We start from the raw sequence: 12,451 nt of genomic DNA, 5'->3' as shown, positions 1-12,451 counted from the left end.
GCTGGTTTATCTCCTACTGTACACTTTCATTACATTCTTTATCCAACCAACTTCTACTAAAAATAGTTTAATGTGTAAGGTATACATTTTTTTATGAATGTCTCAGTAACAACCACAGAATACGAATTTCGCCTATACGCTAACACATTGCTATTTCTTATGAAGCTTATGTTCTACATCTGCCGTACGATAATCCTATAAGTCGAAAAAGGCGTATTATCGTGCTAATGATTACTTGAGTATTTATTATTCTGCATTTTAGAGCATTTGGCGTAGTGGTTAAGGCTATGGATCGCCAATCCGGAGATGGCGGGTTCGATTCCCGTTCTGGTCGGGGAAAATTTCTCGAATCCCTGGGCATCATAGTACTTGCCTCACAATATACAAATTCATTCAATGGCAGACAAAGGAAGCCCTTCAATAAATAACTGTGGAAGTGCTCAAAGAACACTACATTGAAGTGAGGCAGGCCAAGTCCCAGTGTGGACGTAGGGCCATAAAGAAGAAGAAGAAGAAGAAGAAGAAGAAGAAGAAGAAGAAGAACTAACGTAAATACGTCTTTTACTTAACGTAGAATTATTCATAAATTCTCCATACATACACAAGCATGTACGTTTATCTGTGTTTGTAAACCAGTATTCTAATTATGTATAAAATATTAGTAAAAAATTGTTTTACTGGACAGAAGACTCCGACATGATTCGGTGTGAAAACGCAGTTTTATCCACAATTTCATACTTTTCTTATACAAACTGCGAAAGTGGTCCAATGGTGTGGAAAATGCGTAATATTCAATGTGTTATTATGTACCTTTCCACACGTTTTAATTAATATTGACCGATAGGAAAGTATAGAGTTTCAATTCAGTTTCAAGAAGCATTTAGAGCCTGACTGTAGCGACCTTACGAAAGAATGATAGTTCTATTTTGAAAATAGAACATCGCCAGGAATAAATTTGCAATATAGGTAGGTACATATGAGCAATCAATAATATCAAACTTCCGAAACAAACAACCTCCGCAGAGAGCATATTTTCCTGGCGCCCTTATTGGAATATCCAACCCGGAAGGTCCGAGCATATTTGCATACAGGCTGTTTACTCTTCCGAAAACAGAATTTTCATTGGCATATGGCAATCAAAGCCGGCTAGGCAGGCAGGCAGGCAGGCATCAGGCCTGGCGATCGATCCTGTTTGTCGTTATTTTTTCCCTCGTTTTCTCTACTTTTGTTTTTCCTCCCACTGGCTAACTGTGTTGGCTTCTCCGATGCCAACAGCCTGTCTGTCGACCATGCCAAATTGATGTCCTTCACAGCCGAGGGAGGGTGTGACAGGATGCGCTTTTTTTGCTTATTTTATGATCCTTGAGTTTTGTTAGTCTAAAAATCTTGCGATGGGTGAACAATTCGGCTATTATGCGATTTCCTCAAGACAAATTGACAGCAAAATAATTGAAACAGGTTCTTCAACATTTCTGCTTATATTTTTATGCGTTATCGGAAGTCCTGCAATCAGAAAGTTTCTGGGGATTTTCGACACACAAGAAGAATATTGTGCAACAATATGTAGTACTTCATATTATATTTTTTTGCCTAATAGAAAATGAAACACTGCCTTACCGCCTCGCAATGTGCGTCTTGGTCCAACATCTTCCATGAAGCATGGAACAAGCAGCACCTCCGGATGTGTGAGGATGAATATTAAAGCATGCCGGTGGTGAGTTTGCGAGAATTGGAATATGGAACAAATATCCGAATGTTAATAACATTCACCAGGGTCAGGATGTTTGGGCATAGCACTACTAACATAGTTAGAAGACTTTTTTGATCCAGGCTTGGAGAAAGGGGAGGAAAACGTGTTTGTTATTTAGGATCGCGACACAGGTAATACAAGGTTGGTAAGTAATTTTTTGTGTCCTTGAAATATTTGAACGTTAAACTCGATCTAACAACAAATGTCTTTCTCATTTTGTTTTTTGCCTTTCTCGTACACTAAGTGTACTGGAAAGGCTATATGTTCACTCCAAAAATGACTTTTTGATAGAAGGCCCGGAGGTTCGAGTCACATATACCAATCGACTCAGCTCGACGAATTGGGGTGATGTCTGTGTGTGTGTATGTGTGTATGTGAGTGTGTATGTGTGTGTACAAATAAACTCACATCACTTTTTGGCAGTAAACCTCAACCGATTTTAATGACCGACGGTTCATTCGACGCGGAATCTGGTCCCATTGTTTCCTATTGAAAATGGTTCGAATCGGTCCAGCCGTTCCGGAGTTATGGCCATTTAGGTGTTCCGGATCGGTACCCCTGAAAGGGGCCAGACATGAAAATGCCACAAACCTATACATGCGACTCATCAAATCACGGCATTTTCGATTATCCAATGAACGGTAAGCAGGAAAATATTCGCAGACCATATTTGAACCGGTAGTGTTCCGGAACCGGTTTAGGATGTCCCGCCGGAAGTGGCCAAATATAAAAGTGAACTAAACCCATGCATGCGACATATCACATCGCAGATTTTTCGATAACCTGATGAACGGTAAACAGGAAAATGGTCTCAGACCATATCTGATTCGGTAGTATTCCGGAACCGGTTCCGGATATCCCGCCGGAAGTGACAAAATATAAAAGTGAACCAAACCAATGCATGCGACACATCACCCCTTGCTGTTTGTTTTGTTTTCAACGATGTCGCTTCGAAATTAGGTGTGAACTGCCGGCTTATCTATGCTGATGATCTGAAAATCTATTTGGTGATTCGATCGATAGAAGACTGTCATCGTCTGCAAAATTTTATCGATCAGTTTGTTGAGTGGTGTCACCTGAACAAATTAATTATCAGTATTCCAAAGTGCTCCGTATTGACATTTCAACGTTTGAAACATCCGTTTCGGTTTGATTACCATATCAATGGAACCATTCTTCAACGGGTGGAAGAAATAACATATTTAGGAGTGACACTGGATCCGAAATTGACGTTTAACAATCACTATTCATCGATAATATCCAAGGCAAATCGTCAGTTGGGCTTCATTGCAAAAATCGCCAAGGACTTCACTGATCCTCACTGCTTGAAGTCATTGTACTGCGCGCTGGTACGACCGATTTTCGAAACCGCATCTGTTGTTTGGACGCCGAATGATGTTACTTGGACTCTAAGGATTGAACAAGTTCAGCGTAGATTCATCCGATTGGCTCTACGACATTTACCTTGGCGTGATCCACTAAACCTTCCAGCATATCCAGATAGATGCAGACTGCTTAGCATGGATACCCTTGCGAAAAGGCGGAAAATACAACAAGCGATGTTTGTAGCTAAACTGCTGGTGAATGACATTGATTCCCCTCGTTTGTTGTCAATGCTAGATATTTGTGCTCCACAACGATCTCTACGGAATTGGTCATTGCTACAGTGCAGGTTTCACCAAACTACGTACGGTTCTAATGAACCGATGACATCAATGGTTCGAACGTTTACATTGGTAGAGAGCATGTTTGACTTTGGAGAGACATTAGTGCGTTTTAAAAATAAGATAAGTCGTTCTTCCTTTTTATAGCTAATTTTTGTTGTGTAAATCTTAGGATTTTATTCATTAAGACTATGTAGTCAGATGGATTATAATAAATAAATGAATAAATAAATAAATAAATAAATAAATAAATAAATAAATAAATAAATAAATAAATAAATAAATAAATAAATAAATAAATAAATAAATAAATAAATAAATAAATAAATAAATAAATAAATAAATCGCTGCTTTTTCTATAACCTGATGAACGGCAAACACGAAAGTAGTCTCAGATCATATCTGAACCGGTAGCATACCGGAACCGGTTCCGGGTGTCCCGCCGGAAGTGGCCAAATATAAAAGGGAACCAAACCCATGCATGCGATACATCAAATCGCCGCGTTCTCTATAACCTGATGAATGGTAAACAGGAAAATAGTCTCAGACCATATCTGATCCGGTGGTATTCCGGAATCGGTTCCGGATATCCCGCCGGAAGTGACCAAATATAAAAGTGAACCAAACCCATGCATGCGACTTATCAAATCGCAGATTTTTCGATAACCTGATGAACGGTAAACAGGAAAATAGTCTCAGACCATATCTGATTCGGTAGTATTCCGGAACCGGTTCCGGAAAAATGGAAAAATAACATGTAGACGCAAAAGCAAAACCGCGTTCTTGAGATAAATAATTAATACTTTAGTCAAAAGCTACATAATGGCAATGTGTTTTCCTTTCATGGATTTGACTATGTAATTGTTCATTATTTGAAAAACAAGTTTTCACAGTATAATGACTCAAGGTGTTTAGAATAAAATATTTTTCATGTATTATTGTATAAAAAATATAGATATTTTGTTGATCGTTTGCTAGTAAGCTTAGTATTTTAGAATGCGTTTGATAGTTTTGCTATTACTTGAAAACCATTCAACATATTTTAATGAAATTTTTACACAGTCATCTACGCATACTTCTCCGATACGCCTGAAAATTTTATCTTCTATCCTCAAAGACAAAAAAATTGTGACTATTTGTAGGAGATGCAATAATTTACAATATGCGCTTTTAACAGTTTTTGCATGAAAAACCTTCAAAAAAAATTTTGTTATACACCCCCCGATGGATGTTTTCCACCGACCCAGCAAATTGAAGGGAATGGCCCAAAGTATCACTGGGCAAAATTTCAGACTTACTTATTTTTTTGTTTTAAAGTTGCTCTATAAACACACCGTGAATCAAATTTAGAAGGGAACTGAACCCCATAAGGTTTCTTCCGAAAACCTGATGAACGGTTTTCAAGAAAATCGCCTCAAATTACGCTGGAGACCGCCGGTAGTGTTCCACAACCGGTTTCGGATGTCCCTCCGGAATTGGTCAAATGTAAAAATGAGCCATGTAAATGTTCCGAAACCGGTGTAGAGTGCCCACTGGAAGTGGACATATATAAAAGTGAGCGGTACATAAAATCTCTTTTTTGTCAGTAACCTAATAAGAAAATAGGCACAGTCCACAGAAATTACTACCGGTAGTGTTTTAGTTCCGAGTAACCTGATTAACAGTTAGCATTCACATAACAGCCCACATTCAAATATGCCGGTAGTGTTCCAGAATCATTTCCGGGGGTCTCGTCAAAAGTGACCAAATATAGAGTATGCCAAACTCATGCATGGAACACATCAAATTGCGATATTTCGATAAGCTAATGAACGGTAAGCAAGAAAATAGGCTCAGACTACATAAGAGACAGAAGCAGCGTTGGGTGCTCCAGCGGAATTACGAAAGTGAACTAAATCAATGCAAGTGATAGATATGTGTGAGAGAACCAAAAACCTAAAACACTAAAGAGGAATTCCACGGAGTCATGTCAGTCGATCCTGAGCGACCATTTCATAAATATCTGAAACTTTGCACAGTTTTTCAATTTCATATAAATCGCCATTTTTCGATATTAAACCTTCATATTCACTCACGACTAACTTTTCAAAAGGGTGTATGCGAAAATGGTTCAAAAATATTCTAAAAGCTGTACAGCAAAAACGGATTGTTCGATTGTTATGAATTTTTCAGCAAAGTTAGATAACTAAATTATGATTCCTCAGAAAAAAAAACACTGTAAAAAAATTCTTTTTTTACTTTAAAAAATATGATCTTTGTCACAAAAACTCAAATATCTCAAAACCCTATCTTTTTACCAACGTCATTTTTTTAGGGGAAATGGCCCATTATATCAGCTATCTACCATAAAATTTTGGTGATGGTAAACTGATAAATAAAAAAGTTATGACATTTCAAACATTTCAAATTTTTTTACATTTAGTAACAAAAAAATTTTTTTTTTGTGTAAATTATTTCGAGAATTATATTTTGATGCTGATTTTATTGTAAAGGCTACCGCCTGAATTAAACAAGTTGTTTTCATGATATTTGAGTTGATTATTCATAATTACTTTAGTATCTATTTGAAACTTAGACGCGATCCAGTGTTGTGATCAAAAATATTGAGAGTGTCATACTTTTTATTGTACGTGACTGGTGAAAAAATCCCTTGATAGTGTTGAAAAACTGTTGATTATAAGAAAAATGGAATTAAACTTTTTTTAAGACAAAAGCTGTATAAAAAAAGTTTTATATACGCGTAAACGTCTAGTTTATCTGCAAAAAAAAATACCTCTTAGAGAACAGACTTTATGATCGGAAGAATGCGAGTAACATCAACAACAAATGCATGAGAGGTACATACCACAGACAAACAGACGAAACGCCTAGAACAATTTTAGTGAAAATCCATCGCCCAGTTCACACTACCACCACCTGGTGGAAATGTTTCACGAAACACTGCGTTGTGCAATATCGTCATCAGAAGGCGCTAGTGTGAAACGTCAAACGCAAAGAAAAACGATGGGCGCTCTTCTGGTTATGAAAGCTACAACCAAGATTCAAAATGATCGTTAAAGGCGTGGTCAATGAAAATTTCGTCAGTGTTACGTATGTTTGTCTGTATACATACCATGACAATGCTCCCGAATAAGCAAAAAAATACTACCGCTATGGATATTAAAAATTGTATAGTGAATTTTTTCTTCAGCCACCCACCAACACCAAACTAGTCAGTTAAAACTAATAAGTGATTTTGTTTATTATAATCTAACGAACAACATGAACAATCGCTTTCTCAAAGGTCTTCAACTCAACGCTCTCTTGTAGACCGTTTGATGAAAAAAAAATGTTCAAAAGAGTTACGAAATCTCACCGAAAGCACCATAGATAAACCCAAATGTCCATGCATTTGCACGTCCAGCCGTCTAGAATTTGACAAACGAGCCATCTGTATATCATCGGTAAAGCAGGGCGCAGGAAGTTCAAAAACGACAACAACTGAGAAATTGCCAGAAGTGCTACGTGCAGAGAGTCATGCCACCGTACCATCAGCGACATCTGTTTAAACAATTTAATTACGCCCCTTTTCAAAAATGCTTTGAAATATTCTTCAACATCTATACCCATTTCAATATTTTTAACGTTGCAAAACATGATTTCAACATTCATCTTGAAGAAGAGGGAAAACACTTGTCCTCAAATGTAACAGCAAATTAATGAATAAACGACCAATGCGCGGAGAGCGTGATAAAATCGGAACATTACTGTGCATAGTATATTATATGTATACTAGCTGTACCCGGCAAACTTTGTCTTGCCTACTGCGTTTTTTTGACGTTTCAAGTTTCTATCCAAGACCAAGTCCCCCCGGTCACAAAGTATGGATGTTCAATTTTCAAAAACTCTCATTTTTTCCATGCTTTTCACCTCATAAACCTTCCTTGGGTGAAAACTAACAGTACAAAACTAAGACGATCAAAATCGGACCTTCCGTTTGCAAGCTATGCGCGGTCCCACGTATGCCACTGCATTTTTATATATATATAGATATAGATAGATATAATATATAATAAAAACAACTTGTTTTACTCACGCAAGGCCATTAACAATAAAATCAGCATCAAACTGCGATTTCCGGTCGAAATAATTTACACTAAAAAAAATTATTACTAAATGTGAAAATTGTGAAATGTTTGAATTGTCATAACTTTTTTGTTAATAAGTTTATCATCACCAAATTTTTATGGTAGATTGCTAATACAATGGACCGTTTTCTCTAAAAATTTACGTTGGTAAAAAAGTAGGGTTTTGAGATATTTGAGTTTTTGTGACAAAAATGATATTTTTTAATGTTAAAAAAGATTTTTTTTCACAGTGTATATTTTCTTAGGAATCACCATATAGTTGTCTAACTTTGTTGAACAATAAAATCAGCATCAAATCGCGATTTCCGGCCGAAATAATTTACACAGAAAATTTATTTTTTTACTAAATGTAAAAATTGTGAAATTTTTGAAATGTTATAACTTTTTTGTTTTTTAGTTTACCATCACCAAATTTTTATGGTAGATTGCTAATACAATGGACCGTTTTCCCTAAAAAATTCAAGTTGGTAAAAAGATAGGGTTTTGAGATATTTGAGTTTTTGTGACAAAAATGATATTTTTCAATGATAAAAAAGATTTTTTTTCACAGTGTATATTTTCTTAGAAATCACCATTTAGTTATCTAACTTTGCTGAATAATTCATAACAATCGAACAATCCGTTTTTGCTGTGCATATTTTTGAATATTTTTGAACCATTTTCACATACACCCTTTTGAAAAGTTAGTCGTGGCTCTAAATAAAAATTTGATATCGAAAAATGGCGATTTAGATGGAACTGAAAAACTGTGCAAAGTTTCAGTTCAATAGAAAATCATGAATTAAAAAATTTCCTTAATTTGGATGCTGTTGCTTGGAATCGCTCTAAAGCGATTTCATCAAATCACACCATTTTAGATTCCTGAGATGTAAATATACAGTAGGATGGATCAACGTTGTATGGAAAAATTGAAACAGCCTCGAACATTTTTTTTAAATCACTATTTGCGTCTGATTACTGCGCAAAATTTAGATGCTACTGAAGGGCGAGCTCTGTAATGTGGTTAATATTTGAATGGGATATAGCATTGACAATTCAAATTACTACATTACAAATTTTACCTGAAACTTGTAACCAATGATAATAAAATATAGTCAAAATGTGCAGAAAAAACTTTGTCAAAGTGATCTGTGAAAAAGTTTAATCCTGGCTTGTAATTGTAATCTTGGTATGGATCAGCCTCCAGTGAGGGTTGTCAAGCAGTCAACTGAAAGGACTGATACTTTCAGCTCTGCCTATGCGTTGAACATAACGTCGGAATAAGTGCCCCAATTCGATGATGACCTTGATAAAATTCTTGATTTTCCAAATAAAGTATGTAAAGTAATAAAGTCCCAGATTGCTGTTATGCGAATTTCCTCCTTCTCGTCCATTACCAAAGCACAGATATTTGGGGCAGATCACTGACTCTAAGACAAGATTGATTGCGCCGACGGAAAGATCATGAGTACCCGAGTAGAAGTAAAAATCAGAACAATATCATCATAGACTTAATAGTAAGATATGAATGTCAGGAACAAATTCGATTCGATTTGTGACGCCAGTTTTCCCCCATGTTTCCCCCAGTAAAATCGCCCAATACTGGTTTTCTTAACGCGACGCTTCTAATGTCAGTTTGCCCCACCCATTTTCATCAAAATAAGACTGCCCGCCAATTTAGTGACCATGACAACGAGCGAATCGCGCTTGTTTATTGACGTGTCGGGGAAGGAAAAATTGCAGCACAACTTCCATAATTAACTTTGATTTGTTTTTAGGAAATGTTTAATGGATTTAGGAGATCCGTCCAGCTGTAACTTTACCGGTGTGGCTAAAGGAGTAATTTTGTGTTGTCCCGGTTGCGGAAATCCTTCCGAACAAAGTAGTTGGTCTTCTGACCAGTTAGTCCACTTGGGGCCGGACTGCCGGAGAATAGACATATCGTCCGGAGGAACCTCAGAAATGGTATCAGAGGGAAATTTTTGGGTTATCCTCGAGCCAGCGGTTCGAATTCTCACGCAGGTTTGCTATCACTTGAGTCGGAATTAGTTTTACACGGTGGTGGTTCAATGCGACCCCCACGATTAACCAGCTGCTTTACATACAATTGATCTCTTTTCCGAAATATAGTACCCTTCAAAAATCAACTGAGTTGGTTGAAAGTCAGCATTTCAAATTTTGTTCTCAACTTTACCAAGGCACCATGTTACTATTAAGTTTATGATGTTACTCTTAAAAAAGTTCATGCCGCCAACCGGTCTTGAACAAAGAACCCTATGGTTGACATGCTCACATGCTGATCACTCGGCCGTAAGAGTGACCGAGGACAAAACGCATTCAAGAGACTTTTGTGGTGTGATGGCCCTTGCCATGGTTTTTTAGTTTGGCTGACTTAGTTTACTTTGATAATGATGGGCGGAGCAAACTGACATTAGAAGCGCCGCGCCAATAAAAATAGGATTGGGCGAATTTACTGGGGGAATGACTGGCGTCACAACAAAACCGCTACCTGCATATTGATTGTTGATATCATCATTTGATATTCCTCAGTGAAGTACTCAAGATCATAATAAGCTATTGGTTTGTTTGACATAAGAGATAAAAGATCAAAAATTAGTAAGGGGAAGAACATAATAATATCTCATTTTGATGTTACAAGATCAGACTAATATCTGGGGAGATCTGGGCTGTAGCACATCCAACCAATATCATAAAATGATCTGACAGATGGATTAGAGTAAAAAAAAAGAAAAATGGCCGCGACCAGAATCGAACTTGTGACCTTGTGAATTATGAGCAGTGACATTACCACTGCACTACGATTCATATCTGAAAATAGGAGGTAACAAGAACATCAAGTTCTACGTTTTCCAAGGTGTTTGAGAGTCATGGTAGTTGTGTTGGTTTGGTCCCGCCATGTTGTAGATGAGTGTGTGAAAGAGCTAATTATGATCTTGAATAGTAGTTTTCAGATCTTACAATTTTCGGATGTTATAGATGAATGTGTCAAAGAACTGATTTTGATCTTGAGCAGTAATTTTCAGATCTTTCGAATTCTGGATGTTTCAGATGGAAATGTGAAGAGCTAATTTTGATCTTGAGCAGTATTTTTTAGATTTATCAATGATAAATGTTCTATTGCAGAATATTAATACAATTTTCACCCAAAATTTGTGAACTGACATAATGTTATGGAAAAGAAAATTGAATTATGGCTATTTTGCTTATTTTCCTAAACTAAGAGAGCACTTTTCTTCACATTTCATGCTCTTTCTCTGAATTGTTAACAAAGCTAGTGATCCAAACTTTAAAAACGACAGGCGTAGAAACACGTTTGGTTTATTTTGCGCCTAAAACAGGACGAATTTCCACTAATAGGACGCAATCAGTGAAGTACTAGATTGTAGTAATGAGCTGATTTTTTGTATGGTGAGAAGGTAAATCTAGTATGTACTTCACTGAACGTGCTCTATTGTGAACTGTCACCCAGAAAAGCTTTGGAAACATTTGGAAGATCGTAGTCGTCACGACTGTCGTCTGTTCGTATACCCCATGCAGAATCGCTACGCAATTCTTTATTATATCAACGAACCTAACCTCAAAATGACTGACAATTCTCAGGTCATTTTGACAGTTGTAACATGAGCATGAAAAGAACGGCAACAAGATCGATACAGTAGAATATATTATCCGTCTTTTTCGTGTATGTGTGTGGCCTGTCAAAATGACCTGAGAAGTGTCAAACAGTTTCATGGCTAGCTTTGTTGGTGTAATCAAGAATTCGTTGGTTGAAACTCAAAAAGCTTGTCGTCTGCAGCGGTATGATTTGTTGAATCTAGAATCAAACGGTCCGTTTTTCGAAATGAACGTATTTTGCTTAGCGGGCCGATAATGTTCCCAAAATGTCCGGTGATTCATTTATTGGATTCGTACCACAAATGCAAGCTCGACATCGAGGTCCAGCTCATGTTGTCAACGGACTCAATTGGGAAGCCTCTGCTGGTTTACTCACAGTGAAATAAAATAATTATAATCTGGGATTAAGAAATCTATCAGATAGATTCAGTATATATTTGTATGCTTTTTTTAAAGAAAAGCAAATATCAATTATATGCAGAGTAATCGGCACATAGGTACTCTGTTTTTTTTTTGTTCAATTGCCGCATCCATAAACCCGATTATTGAAAATGAAGGCCACTTCTACTTCCTTTTTGTCCCAGTGCTCGTTTGTAAAATTTGTGGTGTACATAAGGGAATATCTATTTATTATATAACGCTAAATTCGATATTTTTGAACTCGGTGGTTGGTTCATTAGGATCTGGCGGAATCCATAATGTGCTTTTGTATGATAACTCCAATTTTTTGTATGGGTCGTAACGCTAGGCTGTATTCCCTATTCCCCTGGAGCGTTACGGAATTTATTGAACCCCTATCTCCTGAAGCGGACGGCGCATAATGAAAGTTGAAAACTTAAAATAGTTTTTATGCGCAATGTTGGGAAATTTCGACATTTATACAGCGGGTTGCACTAGGCTTTCCAAAAATCAAATTAAGTACTAATTTTGAAATCATATCACGATGAGATATTGAGCAGATATTTGGCAACTTTTTGAATATCTCATCAATATCATATTAAGATATAACATCAAAATTTGATCGTTTTAAGATATGATTATGATATTCACGTCTACCCGGGTACATATTCGACGAGAAAGGCATTATCATCACTAGGTGGATTAATCTGGTTTTTTTTTCTAAAGTATTTCTCATTTTGTAAAAAAAAAAAAATAAAAGTGGTTTTCTGCTTACTACGCCATGACGCTTTTCAACGGCATGCAATACATGTTGGTGCTCATACACATGCCAGGTCAGAATGCAAATCCAAATGTATCCGGCCCACAGTCACTGCGCCTTGTGCAGCAGTAATGGT

General features: G+C 36.8%; 1 protein-coding gene across 3 annotated transcripts in view; it reads left to right on the top strand.

The window, feature by feature from the left end:
• The window catches only part of LOC115254967 (zwei Ig domain protein zig-8-like), a 188,041-nt gene that overhangs the window by 97,233 nt on the left and 78,357 nt on the right, over positions 1 to 12,451 (top strand). The gene's annotated exons all lie outside the window — the stretch shown is intronic.

This window comes from Aedes albopictus, chromosome 2 (genome assembly GCF_035046485.1).
Source record: "Aedes albopictus strain Foshan chromosome 2, AalbF5, whole genome shotgun sequence".
NCBI classification, from domain to species: domain Eukaryota; kingdom Metazoa; phylum Arthropoda; class Insecta; order Diptera; family Culicidae; genus Aedes; species Aedes albopictus.
This window is presented reverse-complemented; position numbering and strand designations above follow the sequence as displayed.